The sequence below is a fragment of the Monodelphis domestica genome, chromosome 4 (genome assembly GCF_027887165.1).
Source record: "Monodelphis domestica isolate mMonDom1 chromosome 4, mMonDom1.pri, whole genome shotgun sequence".
NCBI lineage: Eukaryota > Metazoa > Chordata > Mammalia > Didelphimorphia > Didelphidae > Monodelphis > Monodelphis domestica.
Genome location: NC_077230.1, coordinates 211,468,773 through 211,493,663, shown reverse-complemented (window position 1 = coordinate 211,493,663; position 24,891 = coordinate 211,468,773).

The following is a 24,891-nucleotide window of genomic DNA, read 5'->3' as shown; positions in this document are numbered from 1 at the left end:
GAATGCCAATCAGGGTCACACAAGACCTTGCAAATTCCACTCTGAATGATTATAAGGCTTAGAACATGATTTTCAGAAAGGCAAGGAGCTGGGTCTTCTATCCAGCAAACCTGACTATATACTTCCAAGGGAAAGTATGGGCATTCAACAAAATACAAGATTTCCAAGATTTTGCAAAGAAAAGACCAGAGCTCTGTGGAAAGTTCGTAATCAAAAAACAAAGAGCATGGAATACCGGGAAAGGTAAATATGAAGGAAAGGGAAAAAGAGAAAAATGTTATCTTTTTCTTTTACCCAAACTCTCTTCTATAAGGACTACATTTATATCAATCTATGTATACTAACATGTGGGGAAAATGTAATGTGTAAATAGGGGGAAAAGAAAGAACAAATAGAATAATCATTCTGACACAAAGATTCACACGGGAAGGGGAGGGGAAGAAAACTCCTATAAGAAGGAGAGGAAGAGAGTTTTTACTTAAACCTTACTCTCAGGGAAATCAACTCTGAGAGGAAAGAACATCCAGATCCATTGGGATTATGAATTCTATCTTACCCAACAAGGGAAGGGAGAAGGGAAAACCAAGGGGGTAGGGGGTAGGGAAAACAAAAAAGTGAGGGAAGAAGAGGGGGGAAGGGGAGGGAACAAAAAGGGAAAGACTAGAAAGGGAAACATATTAAGGGAGGGGACAAGGGGGACTGATTTAAAGTAAATCACTGGACTAAAAGGTAGAGCTGAAGAAGAAAGGTTAGAATTAGGGAAGGATATCAAAATGCCAGGGAGTCCACCAGTGACAGTAATAACTTTGAACATGAATGGGATGAACTCACCCATAAAACGTAGATGAATAGCAGAATGGATTAGAATCCAAAACCCTACCATATGTTGTCTTCAAGAAACACACATGAGGCGGGTTGACACCCACAAGGTCAGAATTAAAGAATGGAGTAAGAAATTCTGGGCCTCAACTGACAGAAAGAAGGCAGGAGTTGCAATCATGATATCTGATAAAGCCAAAGCAAAAATAGACCTGATCAAAAGGGATAGGGAGGGTAATTATATTTTGTTAAAAGGGCCTTTAGATACTGAGCAAATATCATTAATCAACATGTATGCACCAAATAATATAGCACCCAAATTTTTAATGGAGAAACTAGGAGAATTGAAGGAAGAAATAGACAGTAAAATCATATTAGTGGGAGACTTAAACCAACCATTATCAAATTTAGATAAATCAAATCAAAAAATAAATAAGAAAGAGGTAAAAGAAGTGAATGAAATCTTAGAAAAATTAGAGTTAATAGACATATGGAGAAAAATAAATAGGGATGAAAAGGAATACACCTTCTTCTCAGCACCACGTGGCACATTCACAAAGATTGACAATACATAAGGTCACAGAAACATGGCACACAAATGCAGAAAAGCAGAAATAATAAATGCAGCCTTTTCAGATCACAAGGCAATAAAAATAATGATCAGTAATGGTACATGGAAAACGAAATCAAAAACTAATTGGAATTTAAACAATATGATACTCCAAAATCATTTAGTTAGAGAAGAAATCATAGAAACAATTAATAATTTTATAGAGGAAAATGACAATGGCAAGACATCCTTTCAAACCTTTTGGGATGCAACCAAAGCAGTAATCAGAGGTAAATGCATATCCCTGAGTGCATATATTAACAAACTAGGGAGAGCAGAGATCATTCAATTGGAAATACAAATAAAAAAACTCGAAAGCGATCAAATTAAAAAACCCCAGCAGAAAACCAAACTAGAAATCCTAAAAATTAAGGGAGAAATTAATAAAATCGTAAGTGATAGAACTATTGATTTAATAAATAAGACAAGAAGCTGGTACTTTGAAAAAACAAACAAAATAGACAAAGTATTGGTCAATCTAATTAAAAAAAGGAAAGAAGAAAAGCAAAGTAACAGCATCAAAGACGAAAAGGGGGACATCACCTCCAATGAAGAGGAAATTAAGGCAATCATTAGAAATTACTTTGCCCAATTATATGGCAATAAGTACACCAATTTAGGTGATATGGATGAATATATACAAAATTACAAACTGCCTAGAATAACAGAAGAGGAAATAGAATTCTTAAATAATCCCATATCAGAAAATGAAATCCAACAAGCCATCAAAGAACTTCCTAAGAAAAAATCCCCAGGGCCTGATGGATTCAGCAGTGAATTCTATCAGACATTCAGAGAAGAGTTAATCCAAATACTATACAAATTATTTGACATAATAAGCAAAGAGGGAGTTCTACCAAACTCCTTTTATGACATAAACATGGCACTGATTCCTAAACCATGAAGGTCAAAAACAGAGAAAGAAAACTATAGACCAATCTCCCTAATGAATATAGATGTGAAAATCTTAAATAGAATACTAGGAAAAAGACTCTATCAAGTGATTAGAAGGGTCATCCACCATGATCAAGTAGGATTTATACCAGGGATGCAGGGGTGGTTCAATATTAGGAAAACCATCCACATAATTGACCACATCAACAAGGAAACCAACAAGAACTACATGATTATCTCAATAGACACAGAAAAAGCCTTTGATAAAATACAACACCCATTCCTATTAAAAACACTAGAAAGCATAGGAATAGAAGGTTCATTCCTAAAAATAATAAACATTATATATCTAAAACCATCAGCTAATATCATCTGCAAAGGGCATAAACTAGATACATTCCCAATAAGATCAGGAGTGAAACAAGGATGCCCATTATCACCTCTACTATTTGACATTGTACTAGAAACACTAGCAGTAGCAATTAGAAAAGAAAAAGAAATTGAAGGCATCAAAATAGGCAAGGAGGAGACCAAGTTATCACTCTTTGCAGATGACATGATGGTCTACTTAAAGAATCCTAGAGATTCAACCAAAAAGCTAATTGAAATAATCAACAACTTTAGCAGGATACAAAATAAACCCATGTAAGTCATCAGCATTTCTATATATCTCCAACACAGCTCAGCAGCAAAAACTAGAAAAAGAAATCCCATTCAAAATCACCTTAGATAAAATAAAATACCTAGGAATCTATCTCCCGAGACAAACACAGGAAGTATATGAACACAACTACAAAACACTCTCCACACAACTAAAACTAGGCTGGAGCAATTGGAAAAACATTAACTGCTCATGGATAGGACGAGCCAAGATAATAAAAATGACCATCCTACACAAACTAATTTATCTGTTTAGTGCCATACTCATGGAAATCCCAAAAAATTTCTTTACTGATTTAGAAAAAACCATAACAAAGTTCATTTGGAATAACAAAAGATCAAGGATATCCAGGGAAATAATGAAAAAAAAAATATGATGGGGGCCTTGCAGTCCCAGACCTTAAACTATATTACAAAGCAGCAGTCATCAAAACAATTTGGTACTGGCTAAGATACAGAAAGGATCAGTGGAATAGAATGGGGGCAAGAGACCTCAACAAGACATTATACGATAAACCCAAAGATCCCAGCTTTTGGGACAAAAATCCACTATTTGATAAAAACTGCTGGGAAAATTGGAAGACAGTGTGGGAGAGATTAGGAATTGATCAACACCTCGCACCCTATACCAAGATAAATTCAAAATGGGTTAATGGCTTAAACATAAAGAAGGAAAACATAAGTAAATTGGGTAAACACAGAATAGTATACATTTCAGACCTTTGGGAGGGGAAAGACTTTAAAACCAAGCAATACATAGAAAGAGTCACAAAATTTAAAATAAATAATTTCAACTACATGAAATTAAAAAGTTTTTGTACAAACAAAACCAATGTAACTAAAATCAGAAGGGAAACAACAAATCGGGAAAAAAATCTTCATAAAAACCTCTGACAAAGGTATAATTACTCATATTTATAAAGAGCTAAATCAATTGTACAAAAAATCAAGCCATTCTCCAATTGATAAATGGGCAAGGGACATGGATAGGCAGTTTTCAGATAAAGAAATCAAAAGTATTAATAAGCATATGAAGAAGTGTTCTAAATCTCTTATAATCAGAGTGATGCAAATCAAAACAATTCTGAGATATTACCTCACACCTAGCAGATTGGCTAACATTATAGCAAAGGAAAGTAATGAATGCTGGAGGGGATGTGGCAAAGTAGGGACATTAATTCATTGCTGGTGGAGTTGTGAACTGATCCAACCATTCTGGAGGGCAACTTGGAACTATGCCCAAAGGATGATAAAAGAATGTCTACCCTTTGATCCAGCCATAGCACTGCTGGGTTTGTACCCCAAAGAGATAATGGACAAAAAGACTTGTACAAAAATATCCATAGCTGCGCTCTTTGTGGTGGCCAAAAATTGGAAAACGAGGGGATGCCCATCAATTGGGGAATGGCTGAACAAATTGTGGTATATGCTGGTGATGGAATACTATTGTATTAAAAGGAATAATAAAGTGGAGGAATTCCATGGAGCCTGGAAAGACCTCTAGGAAGTAATGCAGAGCCAGAGGAGCAGAACCAGGAGAACATTGTACACAGAGACTAATAAATACACTGTGGTGTAATCAAACGTAATGGACTTCTCCATTAGTGATGGTGTAATGTCCCTGAACAATCTGCAGGGATCTAGGAGAAAAAAAAACACTATTTATAAGCAGAGGATAAACTGTGGGAGTAGAAACACTGAGGAAAAGCAACTGCCTGAATACAGCGGTTGAGGGGACATGACAGAGGAGCGACTCTAAACAAACACTCCAATGCAAATACTAACAACATGACAATAGGTTTGAATCAAGAACAAATGTGATAGCCAGTGGAATCATGTGTAAGCTATGGGGGTGGGGGTGGGGAGGAAAAGAAAATGATCTTTGTCTTTAATGAATAATGCTTGGAAATGATCAAATAAAATATTATTTAAAAAAATGAATTCTTAAGTCACAAGGCTGTTAGTCATTTTTGTAGCTTTATTAAAGCAATGGTTCTCAAGCTTTCTAATGCCATGACCCCTCAATATAGTTACTCATGTTGTGGTGACCCCAAACCAAAAAATTATTTTGGTGGCTATTTCAAAACTAATTTTGCTACAGTTATGATTCAGAATGTAAATACCTCATATGCATTATGTATTTTCATTGTTACAAATCAAACATAATTTAAACATATTGATTAATCACAAAAAATATTTTATTATATATTGAGAAATATTAATCCAGTACCAGGAAACCTGAGAACTGGGGTGGGAAGTAAGTCCTGCATGGGGAGGGGGTCTGCAGACATTGCCTTCTTCTTCCTGTCATCTCCTTCCAGCTCAAGCTGAGGCTCCACTTTACTGCCATTACTCAGCTCCATTATCCAGGCCAGGAGTTATCCACTCCAGGACTTGGTCTTAATCCTTCCGGAGCCAGTGCCCTGGTGCTCTCTCTGGGTCTCTGTTTGAGTTCGGTCTCCAGGCAAAAGTGTAAATCCATCACCCCTCATAGGGGGAGGGCTGCTGATAGGTAACTAATATTAGTACAATGTGCAGGCAGCAGGGTCCCTGTTCTTTCCAAGATCTTGCTGTAAAGTAGCACGATTTCTCAGTAGCTAAAGCCATTGGAAATATGTATTTTCCAATGGATTTAGGCGACCCCTGTGTTTTGATTGTTCGACCCCCGCCAGGGTCGCGACCCACAGTTTGAGAACCGCTGTATTAGAGTAAGGTAGAGATAATAAAAAAAAAAGGGGGGGGGAATGTAGGAAGGAGGTAGAAAATATTGCCTAGCTAAGTACCCTAGGTAAATATCCTATAATTGCTGATCCCAGGGAATCTAGCTCAACTCTGACAAAGGCTCCCTCCGGACCAGATCTCCAAACAGGAGTCATAGTAGTTTCTTCAGCAAAAGCCACAAGTGAAGAATCCAATGTAGAATTACCAACACAGAATCTCCAACTGAGAATGAAATCCAATTCAGAGATACCAATGTAGCAAAATCCCTCCAACTCAGAAGTAGTCTCTCTCCCTCCAATGAAGAATTCCAGTGTAGAAGTCCTCCAATGTAAAAGTACTTCCAATGCAGAAAATTTTGTTCAGCTCTCAGGTCATGCCATTTATAGCCCTTTTCCCACATTACTTCCTGCCTCTCTGGTTTCTACTTCCTTTCACTGTGGGCTGTTCTATCAAATCTCAGGAACCATTCATACTTTCATAATTTGCCTGGCTCTGCCCAGGGTGGGACAGTGCTTGTGGGATCCACTTCTAATCTTTGAGGATGTGAACTATCTTTTCTAGTAAAAGGTTCTTCAGGTATTTGACTAACTAAGTGTGAAAGGAGGGGAACTACAAGTTCTTGATTAATTAAGTCAAAATAAACAAAGGAGTTTTCAATTCCCTTTCACAGATCAAAAAGTTACTTAGACATTATTTTTCAAGAAATCACAGAGAAAACTGATATTCTGGAACCAGAGGGAAAAATAGAAATTGAAAGAATAATCATTCAATCACTTTCTAAAAGAAATCCCAAAAGAATAACTCCCAGAAATATTATAACCAAAATAGAGAATTCTCATGTCAAGGAGAAAATATTGCAAATAGACAAAATGAAACAATTCAAATATCAGAGTCATAGTCAGAATAACACCTTCTAAGTTAAATATATGGATGTCCTGGAATATATTCCAGAAGGAAAAAGAGCTAGGACCTCAACCAAGAATCACTTATTGTAAAACTGAGCATAATTCTTTAGGGGAAAATGTGGGTATTCAATGAAATTGAGAACTTTCAAATAGTAGTAGTAGTAGTAGTAGTAGTAGTAGTAGTAGTAGTAGTAGTCTCTCAGTAACCAAGGTGTTTTTGTGCACAAAGACACTTGTGCATGAAGATTTAAGTGGAAAAGTCAATGCACAGAGACAGTCCCACTCTCTCGGCATTGGAAGCCTGGGTCCAATGGCACGAAAAGTCGTTACATCTGGAGACTTCCTCAGCTGCATTGGATGGCCATGTTGTCTTTTGTGCTCCAACATGCCCTAAGCACTCCACAGTGCTTTGCTGCATCGCCCTCTCAGCCATTGAACCTTCTTATTAGTTTCTTCCGCCTGTTCCGCTGAAGCAGTCTTCACATGCTGGGTGAGCAAAGCCCTGGTTCACCAGAGGTCTACGATGACCCGATGGCTACCCTCACAAGGTTTAGCCGGCCTGTCGAAGCCATTGCCCAGGGTGTGGCCGCTGCCCCATGTTAGCAGCTACTGGGAGCCACAAGTGAGAGTGAACTTTCAAATATTCCTGATGTAAAGTACAGAGATGAATGGAAAATTATCTCTCACATACAAGACTCAAGAGAATCATAAAAAGGTAAACAAGAAGCAGAAATCAAAGGCCTTCAAAAATGTTAAACTGTGTACATGGGGAGATGGTTCTTGTAATACCAAAGAACTTTGTCATAATTAGAGCAGTTAGAAGGGTCTAGACAGAGGGCAAGAATCTGAGTTGAATATACAACAATAAAGACATAAAATAACATTAAGACATGAAAAAGAGGAATGCATTTGGAGGAGGTGAAGATAAAAATACAATGGAGTAAATTATTTCACCTAAAAGAGACATGAAAGAGCTTTTACATTGGCGAGGAAAATGGGGAACTCTGCGATGGGCACTGAATCTTACTCTCATCAGAATTGACTCAGTGAGGATAGAATATACATAATCATTTAGATATGGAAATCTATCTTCTAGAGGATAGTGGGAGAATGAGGTAAGAGTATTGGGGGTTGAGGTTGACAGAAAAGAAGACAAATTAGGGGAGATGGTGTAACAATTAAAGTAGTGTTTGGCATAAACTGTTACAGATAAAAGAGTGGTTGCCTTAAATTGTGACTGCAGAATTATGGTTTCAAGACAGTGTCTTGAGTTAAATCAAATATAAAGTGGTCACCAGCAAAAAATTCCCAAATATTAAATATACCCAAGTCAGCTGGGTTTTATAGAGATTTTAATTACTACAAATTAAGGAATTGATGAAAGAGCGAGAGTAAGAGGAAACAATGAGAAAAGGGCTAGACCAGCCCAGGCCAGCCCAGGCCAGCCTAGGCCCAAGCCCTAAGAGAAAGATAAGTCAGTCTTTTATCAACTCAACACAAGATTTGTCCAAGCAAGATTCTAGTGTTCAGAGAGACACCAGTTCAGCTTTGGCCAGCTCAATCTTATTCAGCTTCCTTCTCTCAGAGAGAGTCCTCCTTTTAAAGAGAATTTTCTCCTTTGTCACCTCCCCTAAGTTCTCACATCTACCAATCACAGTAGACATTTTGCAAAGGACAGACCATTCTTAATTCACACCTGAGTAGACTAAACTTTTGAGTAATTCACACCTGAGTAGACTAAAACCTCTGAGTAAGTTCTTATCTCTTTGCCACTTGCAAATTTACAAGTTGCCTAACCTTTATAGGAACTTAGCACCCTTTTGTATTAGATCTAAAATTAGGCACAGCTTAAGAGCTTTTGCCTTACTATAAGTATGGGTTAAGTATTTTTCATTGTTCAGCAAGGAGTTTACAACTTTATCTTCCCCTAAGGCATGCTTAAGTATGGGTGAAGTAGAGTTCCCACATTCCTAATCAAGTACCTTCGTTGTTTAAATGGGAAATGGTCTTAACCAAATCTTATGAAGTAGGGTCTGAGAATTTTTTTCTTTTTTTCTTTCTTTTTTTTTAAATATATTTTATTTGATCATTTCCAAGCATTATTCGTTAAAGACATAGATCATTTTCTTTTCCTCCCCCCCACCCCCCATAGCCGACGCGTAAGTCCACTGGGCATTAGATGTTTTCTTGATTTGAACCCATTGCTTTGTTGATAGTATTTGCATTAGAGTGTTCATTTAAAGGCTATCCTCTGTCATGTCCCCTCAACCTCTGTATTCAGGCAGTTGCTTTTTCTCGGTGTTTCCACTCCCATAGTTTATCCTTTGCTTATGAATGGTGTTTTTTTTCTCCTGGATCCCTGAAAGTTGTTCAGGGACATTACACCGCCCCTAATGGAGAAGTCCATTACGTTCGATTATACCACAGTGTATTAGTCTCTGTGTACAATGTTCTCCTGGTTCTGCTCCTCTCGCTCTGCATCACTTCCTGGAGGTTGTTCCAGTCTCCATGGAACTTCTCCACTTTATTATTCCTTTGAGCACAATAGTATTCCATCACCAACATATACCACAGTTTGTTCAGCCATTCCCCAATTGATGGGCATCCCCTCGTTTTCCAGTTTTGGGCCACCACAAAGAGCGCAGCTATGAATATTTTTGTACAAGTCTTTGTGTCCATTATCTCTTTGGGGTACAGACCCCGCAGTGCTATGGCTGGGTCAAAGGGTAGATATTCTTTTGTCGCCCTTTGGGCATAGTTCCAAATTGCCCTCCAGAATGGTTGGATCAGTTCACAACTCCACCAGCAATGAATTAATGTCCCTACTTTGCCACATCCCCTCCAGCATTCATTACTTTCCTTTGCTGTAATGTTAGCCAATCTGCTAGGTGTGAGGTGATACCTCAGAGTTGTTTTGATTTGCATCTCTCTGATTATAAGAGATGTAGAACACTTCTTCATGTGCTTGTTAATAGTTTTGATTTCTTTATCTGAGAACTGCCTATCCATTTCCCTTGCCCATTTATCAATTGGAGAATGGCTTGATTTTTTGTACAATTGATTTAGCTCATTATAAATATGAGTAATTAAACCTTTGTCAGAGGTTTCTATGAAGATTTTTTCCCAATTTGTTGTTTCCCTTCTGATTTTAGTTACATTGGTTTTGTTTGTACAAAAGCTTTTTAGTTTGATGTAGTCAAAATTATTTATTTTACATTTTGTGATTCTTTCTATATCTTGCTTGGTTTTAAAGCCTTTCCCCTCCCAAAGGTCTGACATGTATACTATTCTGTGTTTACCCAATTTACTTATGGTTTCCTTCTTTATGTTTAAGTCACTCACCCATTTTGAATTTATCTTGGTGTAGGGTGTGAGGTGTTGATCTATTCCTAGTCTCTCCCACACTGTCTTCCAATTTTCCCAGCAGTTTTTATCGAATAGTGGATTTTTGTCCCAAAAGCTGGGATCTTTGGGTTTATCGTATACTGTCTTGCTGAGGTCGTTTTCCCCCAGTCTATTCCACTGATCTTCCTTTCTGTTTCTTAGCCAGTACCAAATTGTTTTGATGACTGCTGCTTTGTAATATAGTTTGAGGTCTGGGACTGCAAGGCCCCCATCATATGTGTTTTTTTTCATTATTTCCCTGGATATCCTTGATCTTTTGTTCTTCCAAATGAACTTTGTTATGGTTTTTTCTAAATCAGTGAAGAAGTATTTTGGTAGTTCAATGGGTATGGCACTAAATAGATAAATAAGTTTGGGTAGGATGGTCATTTTTATTATATTGGCTCGTCCTATCCATGAGCAGTTAATGTTTTTCCAATTGTTCAAGTCTAGTTTTAGTTGTGTGGCGAGTGTTTTGTAGTTGTGTTCATATAGTTCCTGTGTTTGTCTTGGGAGATAGATTCCTAGGTATTTTATTTTGTCTAAGGTGATTTTGAATGGGATTTCTCTTTCTAGTTCTTGCTGCTGAGCTGTGTTGGAGATATATAGAAAAGCTGATGATTTATGTGGGTTTATTTTGTATCCTGCAACTTTGCTAAAGTTGTTGATTATTTCAATTAGCTTTTTGGTTGAATCTCTAGGATTCTTTAAGTAGACCATCATGTCATCCGCAAAGAGTGATAACTTGGTCTCCTCCTTGCCTATTCTGATGCCTTCAATTTCTTTATCTTCTCTAATTGCTACTGCTAGTGTTTCTAGTACAATGTCAAATAGTAGAGGTGATAATGGGCATCCTTGTTTCACTCCTGATCTTATTGGGAATGCATCTAGTTTATCCCCATTGCAGATGATATTAGCTGTTGGTTTTAGATATATACTGTTTATTATTTTTAGGAATGATCCTTCTATTCCTATGCTTTCTAGTGTTTTTAATAGGAATGGGTGTTGTATTTTATCAAAGGCTTTTTCTGCATCTATTGAGATAATCATGTGGTTCTTGCTAGTTTGCTTGTTGATGTGGTCAATTATGTGGATGGTTTTCCTAATGTTGAACCAGCCCTGCATCCCTGGTATGAATCCTACTTGATCATGATGAATGATCCTTCTGATCACTTGCTGGAGTCTTTTTGCTAGTATCCTATTTAAAATTTTTGCATCTATATTCATTAGGGAGATTGGTCTATAGTTTTCTTTCTCTGTTTTTGACCTGCCTGGTTTTGGAATCAGTACCATGTTTGTGTCGTAAAAGGAGTTTGGTAGAACTCCCTCTTTGCTTATTATGTCAAATAGTTTGTATAGTATTGGGGTTAACTGTTCTCTGAATGTTTGATAGAATTCACAGGTGAATCCATCAGGCCCTGGGGATTTTTTCTTAGGAAGTTCTTTGATGGCTTGATGGATTTCAATTTCTGATATGGGATTATTTAAGAATTCTATTTCCTCTTCTGTTAGTCTAGGCAGTTTGTATTTTTGTATATATTCATCCATTTCTCCTAAATTGGTGTATTTATTGCCATATAATTGGGCAAAGTAATTTCTAATGATTGCCTTAATTTCCTCCTCATTGGAGGTGCTGTCCCCCTTTTCATCTTTAATGCTGTGAATTTGCTTTTCTTCCTTCCTTTTTTTAATTAGATTGACCAGTACTTTGTCTATTTTGTTTGTTTTTTCAAAGTACCAGCTTCTTGTCTTATTTATTAAATCAATAGTTCTATCACTTTCGATTTTATTAATTTCTCCCTTAATTTTTAGGATTTCTAATTTGGTTTTCTGCTGGGGGTTTTTAATTTGATCGCTTTCGAGTTTTTTCAATTGCATTTCCAATTGATTGACCTCTGCTCTCCCTTGTTTGTTAATATGAGCTTTCAGGGATATGAATTTGCCTCTGATTACCGCTTTGGCTGCATCCCAAAAGGTTTGAAAGGATGTTTCGCCATTGTCATTTTCCTTGATGAAATTATTAATTGTTTCTATGATTTCTTCTTTAGCTAAACGGTTTTGGAGTATCATATTGTTTAATTTCCAATTGGTTTTAGATTTGGTTTTCCATGTACCATTACTAATCATTATTTTTATTGCCTTGTGATCTGAGAAGGCTGCATTCATTATTTCTGCTTTTTTGCATTTGTGTGCTATGTTTCTGTGACCTAATGTATGGTCAATTTTTGTGAATGTGCCATGTGGTGCTGAGAAGAAGGTGTATTCCTTTTTATCCCTATTTATTTTTCTCCATATGTCTATTAATTCTAATTTTTCTAAGATTTCATTCACTTCTTTTACCTCTTTCTTATTTATTTTTTGATTTGATTTATCTAAATTTGATAATGGTTGGTTTAAGTCTCCCACTAGTATGGTTTTATTGTCTATTTCTTCCTTCAATTCTCCTAGTTTCTCCATTAGAAATTTGGGTGCTATATTATTTGGTGCATACATGTTGATTAATGTTATTTCCTCATTGTCTAGAGTCCCTTTTAACAAAATATAATTACCTTCCCTATCCCTTTTGATCAGGTCTATTTTTGCATTGGCTTTATCAGATATCATGATTACCACTCCTGACTTCTTTCTATCAGTTGAGGCCCAGAAGGTCTTACTCCATCCTTTAATTCTGACCTTGTGGGTGTCAACCCGCCTCATGTGTGTTTCTTGAAGACAACATATGGTAGGGTTTTGGATTCTAATCCATTCTGCTATTCATCTACGTTTTATGGGTGAGTTCATCCCATTCACGTTCAAAGTTATGATTGTCATTTGTGGACTCCCTGGCATTTTGATTGCCTTCCCTAATTCTAACCTTTTCTTCTTCGGCTCTACCTTTTAGTCCAGTGATTTACTTTGAATCAGTCCCCCTTGTCCCCTCCCTTGATGTTTCCCTTTTTGTTCCCTCCCCCTCCCCCCTCTCTTTCCCTCCCTTTTTGTTCTCCCTCTCCCCCTCCCCCCCCTTGGTTTTCCCTTCTCCTTACCCTTGTTGGGTAAGATAGAATTCAAGATCCCAATGGATCTGGATGTTTTTCCCTCTCAGAGTTGATTTCCCTGAGATTGAGGTTTAAGTAAACCCCCCCCCCTCTTCCTCTCCTTCTTATAGGAGTTTTCTTCCCCTCCCCTTCCCCTGTGAATCTTTGTGTGAGAACCATTATTCTATTTGGTCTTTCTTTACCCCCTATTTATACATTACATTTTCCCCACATATTAGTATACATAGGTTGATATAAATGTAGTCCTTATAGAAGAGAGTTTGAGTAAAAGAAGATAACATTTTTCCCCTTTCCTTAATATTTACCTTTTCAGGTATTCCTTGCTCTTTGATTTTCGGTATCAAACTTTCCACAGAGCTCTGGTCTTTTCTTTGCAAAAAGTTGGAAGTCTTCTATTTTGTTGAATGCCCATACTTTCCCTTGGAAGTATATAGTCAGTTTTGCTGGGTAGCTGATTCTTGGTTGGAGACCCAGCTCTCTTGCCTTTCTGAAGATCATGTTCCATGCCTTACGATCATTCAGAGTAGAACTTGCAAGGTCTTGTGTGACCCTGATTGGCATTCCTTTATATCTAAATTGTCTTTTTCTGGCTTTCTGTAGGATTTTTTCTTTTGTTTGATAGCTTTGGAATTTGGCAATTACATTCCTGGGAGTTGTCTTTTGGGGGTTTAGTGTAGAAGGTGTTCTGTGAGCTCTGTCAGTGGCTGTATTGCCCCCTTGTTCTAGAATCTCGGGGCAATTTTCTTTGATTATATCTTGTATCACCATGTCCAGTTTGGTGTTTATTTCTGGCTTTTCTGGGAGTCCAATTATTCTTAAATTTTCTCTTCTCCCCCTGTTTTCCAGATCTATCACCTTGTCCGTGAGATATTTTATGTTCTCTTCTAATTTCTTGGTGTTTTGGCTTTGCTTTATTAGTTCTTGCTTTAAAGCCTGGTTTTCTTTTACAGTTTGGTCAAACTGGTTTTGTAGATGCGTGAATTTCTTTTGCATCATTTCCCACTTTTCCTCCCAGAGGGCTTCCATCTTTTTGGTCCTTTCTGATTCAAATTCTTCATGGGTTTGTGGAGAGTTTCTATTTCCTTTGGAAGATTTTGGAGAATTTTCTTGTATATCTTCTTCTATCTGCTCTGTATTTTGTATTTTGGCTCCATAGAATGTGTCCAGAGTCGCCCCTTTCTTCTTATTTTTCTTGGTATTTTGGGGCTTCTGTGCTTCTGTGGAGTTTGTCATCTCTGAACGTGGAGGATTGGCTTTTCTTGTCTTTGTCTGGTGATCAGAGGCTTTAGTCCTGGGCAGATGTTGGTTCTATGAGCGTTCCCTGGGTTAAACTGAATATGCCTCACTGGAACTGGAATGGAAGGGTCGGACCACGAGGCCACACTCTCCCCCTGGCTCGATTTCCGGAAGTTGCCTTCAGAATCCCTGGCCGTGAGGCTGTTTCGTCGGCCTGCGGGGGGATGGGCTGCCGCTTCCCCAAGCTCCGAGAGCACAGACTTTCACTGAGACTTGGATAGCAGGATCCCGCCCGTGAGGCTGTCTTGCCCGCCCTGAGGGTTGCTGTTGTTTTGACCAGCTCTCTGCAGTGGAGGCCCCAGGCAGTAACTTTCACCCGGACCGACCAGCTCTTTGCAGTGGAGGCCCCAGGCAGTAACTTTCACCCGGACTGGGACTTGGGTAGAAGACCCTGAGGGTTGTTGTTCCTCAGACCCTGCTCTCTGAGCCCGGCGCGGCTGCCGCTTCCGGGAGCCTTGGACTCTGCGCTCCTACCCCTGAGGTCCGAGGGATCTCGGGTTCTGGCTTTTAAGGGGAGCCGTACCTTTTGAACCGGGTCCAGGTCCAGGAGGAGGGTTCCCAGGGTCTGTGCTGTTGATCGTTTTGAATTTCGGCGCCTTAGGAGCTTCTAGTTTGAGATCGGTCGGGAAGGGTTTTCCGGAGATCTGAACTTCAGCTTTCTCTAAGCCGCCATCTTAACCGGAAGTCCGGGTCTGAGAATTTTTAAGATTCACAATAGTCAGAAATTAAACAGGAGGAAATAGTATAGAGAGTAATACATAGTAATCTTAATGGTGCAATTATTTTATGCTCTTTAATAAAGGCTTCATTTCTCAAATACATTGAGAATTGAGTCAAATATAAAAGAATAAAAGTCATTCCCCAATTGATTGTCAAAGAATATGAATATGCACTTCTCAAAGTAATTAAAACTTTCTATTGTAATATGAGAAAAATTTCTAAATCACTATTAATTAAAGAAATGCAAATTAAAATAACTCTGAAGTACCACCCCATACCTATCAGATTGGCTATTACAGAAATGGAAAGTGACAAAACTTGAAAGGGAAGTGGGAAAATTGAGACAGTAATAAACTTTTGTGGGAGTTGTAAAATGATTCATTCATTCTGGAGAGCAATTTGGACCTCTGCCTTAATGGCTATAAAATAGTACATACCCTTTGACACAGCAATACTATTACTTGATTCATATGGCAGAGATAAAAAACAAAAATGAGAAAGGCCTATATTACAAAAACATTTAAAGCAGCTCTTTTTGTAGAGGCAAAGAACTAGAAAGTGAGGGCATAACCATGATTTGGGATAATGAAATACTCTACTGTAAGAAATTATAAGGAGTACAGAAAAACTTGAAAAGACTTACATGAAAGGGAGCATAGTAACATAAGCACAATCAGGAGAACTTTGTATACAGTGACAGGAAAAATGTACAATGAGCAACTATGAATAATAGCTATTCTCAGCAATATATAACATTGGCACTAAAATGAAGATAACATTGGATGGAACCACCAATCTACTGCAATTCTCATATAGTCATATTCCTGTCCCAATGGAGGAAAAGAAAATTAAAGCAATAGTAACAACAATAATTTTTGTCCTCAATTTTATATTCATACAACCAACTTTTACTTGACTTTTTGCCTCTCTCTGGTCCTGCAATCCTTTAAGCCCTTATTCTCACACTGGTCACTAGAAATGAGAGAAAAAAACTGACACCCAAAGACTCCAATAAAGAGGCCATGAAACCAAAAGCAAGGATTACCATACAAAAGTAATGTCTTTTAGATTCAAATAATAATAATCATTGCCTTCAAAGAGCATGCAATTTAATAGGAGAGCAAAAATTTTTATCAATAATGATGAAATTAATTTGAATATAAAGAGAGATTCAAAATGCTATATAGGAGTTTGGAAGACAGAAAAAAAATTCCTATCTGGCAACTTAAGATCACAATTTGAACCTTTTAAGCAGATGAGACTTGTGTTCAAATTGGTGAAATTGAAATTAGTAAAGATGGTGATCAGAGGTAAAATCAGATGTTGACATTAAGACAATTGTGATTAGTAGGAAAAGGAGATATTTTAGGTATTTGACAACTCAGAAAAAAATGCATTGCACTATGTTTTGAGGCACAAGCCTGAAGCTCAGCTAAAAGGTTGCTGTTAACAGAAATTATTAAATCGACTGCATTGGAGTAAGAGTTGAATGTAAGAAACAGAATCAATTTTCAAAGAATAAAAAAAAATTTTTACAGAAAAGAACATGGAGTCAGGGCTTGGGCCCACATTTAGGAAATGAGAGTTAAAGATATACTAGAAAAATTCAGCAATTATCCTGTAGTTTTTAAAATGTTCTTGAAATTTGTATTCACATTTCACTGAGTATGTATCTATGTGTGTGCATAAATATATTTACGAACACACACACACAAATATATATATATATATATATATATATATATATATATATATATATATATATATACATACCACAGAAAATAAATGTTAATGATAAAGCATAGAAGAGAGATAGTTATGGAAGGGAGTGTGCAATTTTTATGCTACTTTTTATGGAAGATTTGTTTGGGCTTTAGAAGGGAATAGTCAATCTTGTTATTTGGTTGTATAAGTGAAATATGGCTTTAATCTTTTCCCTTAATATTGATTTGTAGAGAATATATTTCATGGTGCCCTTTATATTTTAAAAAATAGGATTTGGAATATAAAAAAACAATAATGTTGTTACTTGTTATAACAATTGTTTGAGAAAATTAATCCAAGATTAATAGTGATATTCAAAGGAGGATAGAGCTTTATAAAAATAATTGTTTATCGATTGTTTTTGATTTAACCACATACAATAGCTACCTTAAATTATTAGTCCAAATGGATGCTTTAGATTTTTCTTTTTCTAGGGTGTGTGGCAAACTTACTTGGCACTTTAAAAAAAGAAAAATATTTTTATAGATTTGATTGGTTCTTTTAATAAAAGCTTCAAAGTTTAGATTCTTTTTAATATCCCATTTAATTCTACCTTGAAGTATAATACTAAATCAAGAACAATTTCAATCTTTCTCAAATTATTCCAAACTGAAGGCAATGTCCACATCAAACCATCCTCTCAAACTAAGAGATTACATGTCAATTCATTTACATTTTCTAAATTAAGATTTAATTTCTTGGCATGGCATACTATATAAAATCTAAGCCAGGCTTATTGAAACCCAAAGTGTCAAACCTCCCAAATGACTAGAACAATAATTAATGAGAATCACAAACCAGGAAGATCTTGTCTCATTTAGCATGTAAATGCAAAATGTTTTAGAGTCAGCAAAACACAAGTTAGAAAAAGGGTATATTTACCTAGGAAAAGTTTAGCCTGTAGCCATCAACAGAGAGCACATGTGGAAACTTCTCTCCAAAAACATGAATCTTTTTGCTTTATGGGGGAGGGGGAGGGGACATTGCCTCCAATTAAGAAAACAATTTTAGAAGTATTTTAAATTTCAAAACAACTTTAGCAACTCTTTTTTTCATTTTGTACACCTTATAACTACTCTAAATGTCATTTTAATGAGTTTCTCCTGGAAATAATAAACCAAATAAATCATGTTGGCACATTTAACAGTAAGCAGTATGTGGTACTAGTAAGAACTGGAATTCAAGGAAGGCAAGTAAGGCAGGTTTATAGGGAACAACATTCCAAGACCTCAACAAGGGATACTATTTCAGATGATTTTTTAAAAATACTTATATTTTAATGTCACAAATTTCCTTTGTCCATGAATATATGTCCGGATAGGAATTATTCTGGTTTCGTCTCTGTAGTCCTGTGTGAAATTAATGAAAAATATAGTCCTTTACCCACAATTGCACAAAAAGTCAGAACACCAGGTCAAGTGAGGGGAAGATCTCATGACCGCTTGGAGCCCTGACTTCCTGAATAGCTGGCAGATGATGTGCCTGAGGTCAGAACTCATGACTCAAACTGCCCAATCAGAGAGCCCAGGGAGAATGATGCCATTGGCCTGATAAGAGATAGGGCTGAGTTGGATTTTGGCTTTTTCTCTTTTATTTCTTATAGGACCAATGTTCTCCTCTCTCTGAACAGTCTGACTTTCTCTGGCCTACCAGGGCTTAAGGTAGAGGTTTGGAGACTTTTTATACTTAGACTTACCAAGTGATATTTTTTTCTCTTTTTTGGGGGTCTCTGTCTTGCTTTACTTTGGGAACCAGAGCTTCTCTCCGGGCCAGGCACTGTTAACCATATTTTATCTGGCTTAGTGACCTTTCCCGGTCAAGAAAGATCACCCAGGCTTCGGGCTATCTCTTAGAAACAGCGTGGAGTGGCTAGCCTAGTGGTACAATTGGAAATCTGGATGGAAAAAGGTATGGCACAGCTTTGAGACTTAATTCGACTGCTTTTGCTTTCTTTCATTTTTATTAATTAAAAATATGTCAGTTCACAGTCTCTAAGCATAATTTTAATCATTAAAGCCCCCAGAACCTAGCCATACCTAGCACAGAGTAAATATGTCTAGTGTGTGTAGTTGATGCTGTTCTTTATTAGTTTTGAAGAGGACCAATAACATTGATGCCACATTTTGACTCATTCTTGAATTGAATTGAGTAAGGATTAAACAGAGTCATCAGCTTCACTCTCTTTTCTGGACTCTTCAAAGTCCAATGTCAGGACAAAATTCAGGATGGCTGGTGATGGTCTGTAATGTAGTATATGACTTTGGCATCTTTGATATCTGACCAAGTTCTAGGTACTCCACATTGTCAGCTTCAGCAGATTTCATGGCCATTGGATCAAATCTGCCCATTCTACCAATGAAAATCTTCACATTTTGAGAGTAGAAATCACTCTAACTTACTGATGGATCTGAGGTCTGTCAGCCACCTTCAACCTAGCTTAGCCTGTCTGCTGAGACAATTTTACAAAACTGGGACCACTGTGTATGCTATATCTTCTTGGAGTCACAGGTGAGAGTTGAGTGAAAGGTGGGCATCAAAGATGGATGAGCAGTTCTGAAAAGGGCTTGGTAAACCCTCTCACCATTGGTGCTAGTCCTCCCTGAACACTCCACATAACTCAGATGTTTAGCAAATACCTGATTTATGAATGTGAAATCAATCAAGAAATGTTATAGTGAAAGTTTATCGCAAAATTCCAGAGAAGCATACAGTATATGAAATTTCTAAACACAGGGGTATGAGAGGGGGAGGTACAATGTGCAATTTCCAAATCTTGCCTTATTCCACAAGTGCTTAATTCTAGCCATTGGACTAGTGATTATAAGAGGATTCCAAATATTCTAAATAGAAACATCGTAGGGGCCGCATGTCAGTCCTAGATAGTTGATAGAAATCTGATAATAGACATATCCATATCTACCTAATGTCTTCCTACTGAAAATTTATCCACATACAAGCTAAAGTACTTACACGGTCTCCTTGGTATTTGTTTTAATATGTATTTCTCTCTTTGAATAATACAGATTGACCTTCCTTTTTGTAAGATCAAAGCTACATATAAGAGATTGGGTACTAAAAAATATTTTTAAGTGCGTACTAAATATAAGGAATTGTTCTAAGTGCTGGTGAAGCAAAAATTAATGAAAAACCAGCCCTAGCTACCTAGAATTTTACGTTCTTTCTGTCATTCATTCATATTAATTTATTTATCTAAAATAAACTTGAAGGCTGTGATTCTGTTAGGGGGAGGGGGACTTGAGGTGAACTCCTGGGGTAGGGGCAGGTACCTTCTGCAACAATGCAAGACTCAAAAACTTAGCTTAAAAATGAAAAGAGAAATTTATTAATTTGGTAATAATGTTGAATGGTCAGGAGACAGGTTGAAAAGTGAACACTGCCTCCCTGGAGAGTTGGATACTGGTACTTTTCATGCCCTATTGACAACAGGTGCTAGATGACTACTGAAGATACTGTGATAGTATGAATTTAGACAGAAGTGGGAGGTTTTGGTCACTTAACTGGGCTAGAGTGGTGTTTTGTGTCCTGAAGACATGGGGTTTGTCTGGGTAAAGTTTAGAGGACAAGTAGATGTCTCATATTATAACCTGATGGTAACAGGGCATAACCAGAAGATGGATATCTGTGTACATCCTGAAATCTAAGGGAAAATCCAAGAGGAATATTTCTCTTATAGATCTTTTCTTATTGTGGATCTCTGAGGCCCAGTCACCTCAACTTGTGATGTCCTCAACATCACAAGAATAACAAGGAAGAAAAGGAATTTTCTTGCTCTCTGTTTTACCTGAAAGTTTCTGGAGTTTGCAGTGTCCAGAAATGGAAACCCCAAGTCCCATGTCAATACTATCTTTGATTTTCCTTCATTTGTCACTAACTGCTATGCTTGATTTCGACTGCATAATTGTAATCATTCCCTTTTATTAGGTACCTTATGGTGTTTCCTGACCCAGTTTTCAGTTTCTCTATGTGTATATTGTCTTCACTCATATCATGGTCATTGTATTCTTGTCTGTTCCAAATTAAACTTAGCTCAATGCTTTCTCTGATACACTACAAATATGGTCAACTATTAAGGGCATATGGTGTTAAATTTTTTTAAAATTTTTATTGATCTTTATCTTTTCATCACCTTTATTAATAACCTCTTTTCCTGACTAGCACATTATCCAAGTTATCATTTTGATAAATCATAACAAAGAGGGGTAAAGAAATACCAAACTAACACATGAGCTGACTCTGAGGACAGAGCTTCTGATTTCTCTGCCAAAGACTTTGCTACATCCATAGTTCTTCAAATCTGCTAACAAAAAAGAGGAAGATAAATTTTCTCATCTCTATTCTATGACCATGTTTGGCTCAGCTTCTGTTGTTTTCCATTTATATTGCAATTGTGGCATATCTAATTAATCTAGATTTGCTTCCTTTACTCTTAGTCAATTTGTATAAGAATCTTCCCATGCCTATTGTAATTCTTCATATTAACATCCCCCAGAGCACAGAAATACTCTATTATCTTCATGTTCAATATGTTTTTACCTTTTTCCAACTGATGGACATTCACCTTCCTTTTCATTGTAGTACAAAAAGTATACCATTGGGGACTTCCAGTTAAGATGGCGGCTTAGAGAAAGCTAAAGCTCAGATCTCCGGAAAACCCTTCCCGACCGATCTCAAAATATAAGCTCCTAAGGCGCCGGAATTCAAAACGATCAACAGCACAGACCCTGGGAACCCTCCTCCTGGACCTGGACCCGGTTCAAAAGGTACGGCTCCCCTCAAAAGCCAGAACCCGAGATCACTCGGACCTCAGGGGTAGGAGCGCAGAGTCCAAGGCTCCCGGAAGCCGCAGCCCAGCCGGGCTCAGAGAGCAGAACCCTCAGGGCCTTCTACCCGAGTCCCAGTGAAAGTTACTGCCTGGGGCTTCCGCTGCAGAGAGCTGGTGGAAACAACAGCAACCCTCAGGGCGGGCAAGACAGCCTCACGGGCGGGATCCTGCTATCCAAGTCTCAGTGAAAGTCCTTGCCCTAGAGCTTGGGAAAGCTGCAGCCCATCCCCCCTGCAGGCCCACGAAACAGCCTCACGGCCAGCGATTCTGAAGGCAACTTCCTGAAAGCGAGCTGGGGGGGAGAGTGTGGCCTCGTGGTCCGACCCTTCCATTCCAGCTCCAGTGAGGCATATTCAGTTTAACCCAGGGAAAGCTCTTAGAACCAACATCTGCCCAGGACTAAAGCCTCGGATCACCAGAGATAAGAAAAGCTAATCCTCCACATTCAGAGATGACAAACTCCACAGAAGCACAGAAGCCCCAAAATACCAAGAAAAATAAGAAGAAAGGGGCGACTTTGGACACATTCTATGGAGCCAAAATACAAAATACAGAGCAGATAGAAGAAGATATACAAGAAAATTCTCCAAAATCTTCCAAAGGAAATAGAAACTCTCCACAAACCCATGAAGAATTTGAATCAGAAATGACCAAAAAGATGGAAGCCCTCTGGGAGGAAAAGTGGGAAATAATGCAAAAGAAATTCATGCATCTACAAAACCAGTTTGACCAAACTGTAAAAGAAAACCAGGCTTTAAAGCAAGAACTAATAAAGCAAAGCCAAAACACCAAGAAATTAGAAGAGAACATAAAATATCTCACCGACAAGGTGATAGATCTGGAAAATAGAGGGAGAAGAGAAAATTTAAGAATAATTGGACTCCCAGAAAAGCCAGAAATAAACACCAAACTGGACATGGTGATACAAGATATAATCAAAGAAAATTGCCCAGAGATTCTAGAACAAGGGGGCAATACAGCCACTGACAGAGCTCACAGAACACCTTCTACACTAAACCCCCAAAAGACAACTCCCAGGAATGTAATTGCCAAATTCCAAAGCTATCAAACAAAAGAAAAAATCCTACAGGAAGCCAGAAAAAGACAATTTAGATATAAAGGAATGCCAATCAGGGTCACACAAGACCTTGCAAGTTCTACTCTGAATGATCGTAAGGCATGGAACATGATCTTCAGAAAGGCAAGAGAGCTGGGTCTCCAACCAAGAATCAGCTACCCAGCAAAACTGACTATATACTTCCAGGGGAAAGTATGGGCATTCAACAAAATAGAAGACTTCCAACTTTTTGCAAAGAAAAGACCAGAGCTCTGTGGAAAGTTTGATACCGAAAATCAAAGAGCAAGGAATACCTGAAAAGGTAAATATTAAGGAAAGGGGAAAAATGTTATCTTCTTCTTTTACTCAAACTCTCTTCTATAAGGACCACATTTATATCAATCTATGTATGCTAATATGTGGGGAAAATGTAATGTATAAATAGGGGATAAAGAAAGACCAAATAGAATAATCATTCTCACACAAAGATTCACATGGGAAGGGGAGGGGAAGAAAACTCCTATAAGAAGGAGAGGAAGAGAGGGGGGGGGGTGTTACTTAAACCTCAATCTCAGGGAAATCAACTCTGAGAGGGAAAAACATCCAGATCCATTGGGATCTTGAATTCTATCTTACCCAACAAGGGTAAGGAGAAGGGAAAACCAAGGGGGGGAGGGGGGGAGGGAGAACAAAAAGGGAGGGAAAGAGAGGGGGGGAGGGGGAGGGAAGAAAAAGGGAGGGACTAAAAAGGGAAACATCAAGGGAGGGGACAAGGGGCACTGATTCAAAGTAAATCACTGGACTAAAAGGTATATGTTGGTGATGGAATACTATTGTGCTAAAAGGAATAATAAAGTAGAAGAGTTCCATGGAGACTGGAACAACCTCCAGGAAGTGATGCAGAGCGAGAGGAGCAGAACCAGGAGAACATTGTACACAGAGACTAATACACTGTGGTATAATCGAACGTAATGGACTTCTCCATTAGTGGCGGTGTAATGTCCCTGAACAACTTGCAGGGATCCAGGAGAAAAAAAACGCCATTCATAAGCAAAGGATAAACTATGGGAGTGGAAACACCGAGGAAAAGCAACTGCCTGAATACAGAGGTTGAGGGGACATGACAGAGGACAGACTCTAAATGAACACTCTAGTGCAAATACTATCAACAAAGCAATGGGTTCAAATCAAGAAAACATCTAATGCCCAGTGGACTTACGCGTCGGCTATGGGGGGTGGGGGGGAGGAAAAGAAAATGATCTTTAACGAATAATGCTTGGAAATGATCAAATAAAATATATTTAAAAAAAAAAGTATACCATTGAAGACACGAAATATCATTTATTATCCACTTTCTGCCTACCAGTTACTCTGCCACATGCTAAAGGTAACTTTTTACATTTTTAAATAGAGAAAATATTCTAATAGGAAAAGTAGCACACAAAAAGAAGAAATAATCAGGAAAGGGAGCCTTAGAATATTAGAGGGGAATAGGGTGTGTTAACTTGGAAAAAACACAGAACTATTAAATTAGTCAGAAAAAACAAGTCTTTAATCAGGAAGGAGATAGTGTTCAATTTTTAGGCCTCCTCACAGAGTCAAGTGCCCCAAACCACCCAGACCCTAAGGCTCTGACACTCTGGCAACAGTATCCCTGGGAGAAATCACCCTGCTAGATGATAGCTCCAATGAACCATTGAACATGGGGAATTTATTTTCCTCCCTGGGAACTGGGGACAGAAGAATGATTTATTGGCTTTACAATGGCTACAAGAAAATGGGAAATATAAGACAGGATTATCAGGGAGAGGCTGATGCTTTACAATGGATACAAAAGGGAAAGATCCATCCAAGGGCTGGGCTACCTAGGAAAATACTTTGATAACAAAAGGAGAAACTACCAAGACAAAAGGGTACTTAACATTTGATTAGATCTGCTGGCTCCACCTAACTGGGATCATCTCACATTTTAAGTTCTATTGTTAGTCTGAAAACAGTGAGTGTGAGACCTCCCTCCAAGTGAATTCTCAGGGGCACTGGAACAAACTTGGCATCTCTAGCTTTCAAGTTGACCAAACTTGTGGTCTCCATTTTCCAAAGTGACAGGTGACAGATGGTAAGAAGCCTTAACAAAGGCTGAAGTGACATGAAGTTTAGTCATGGTCTGATGTATAGGTTGAAAT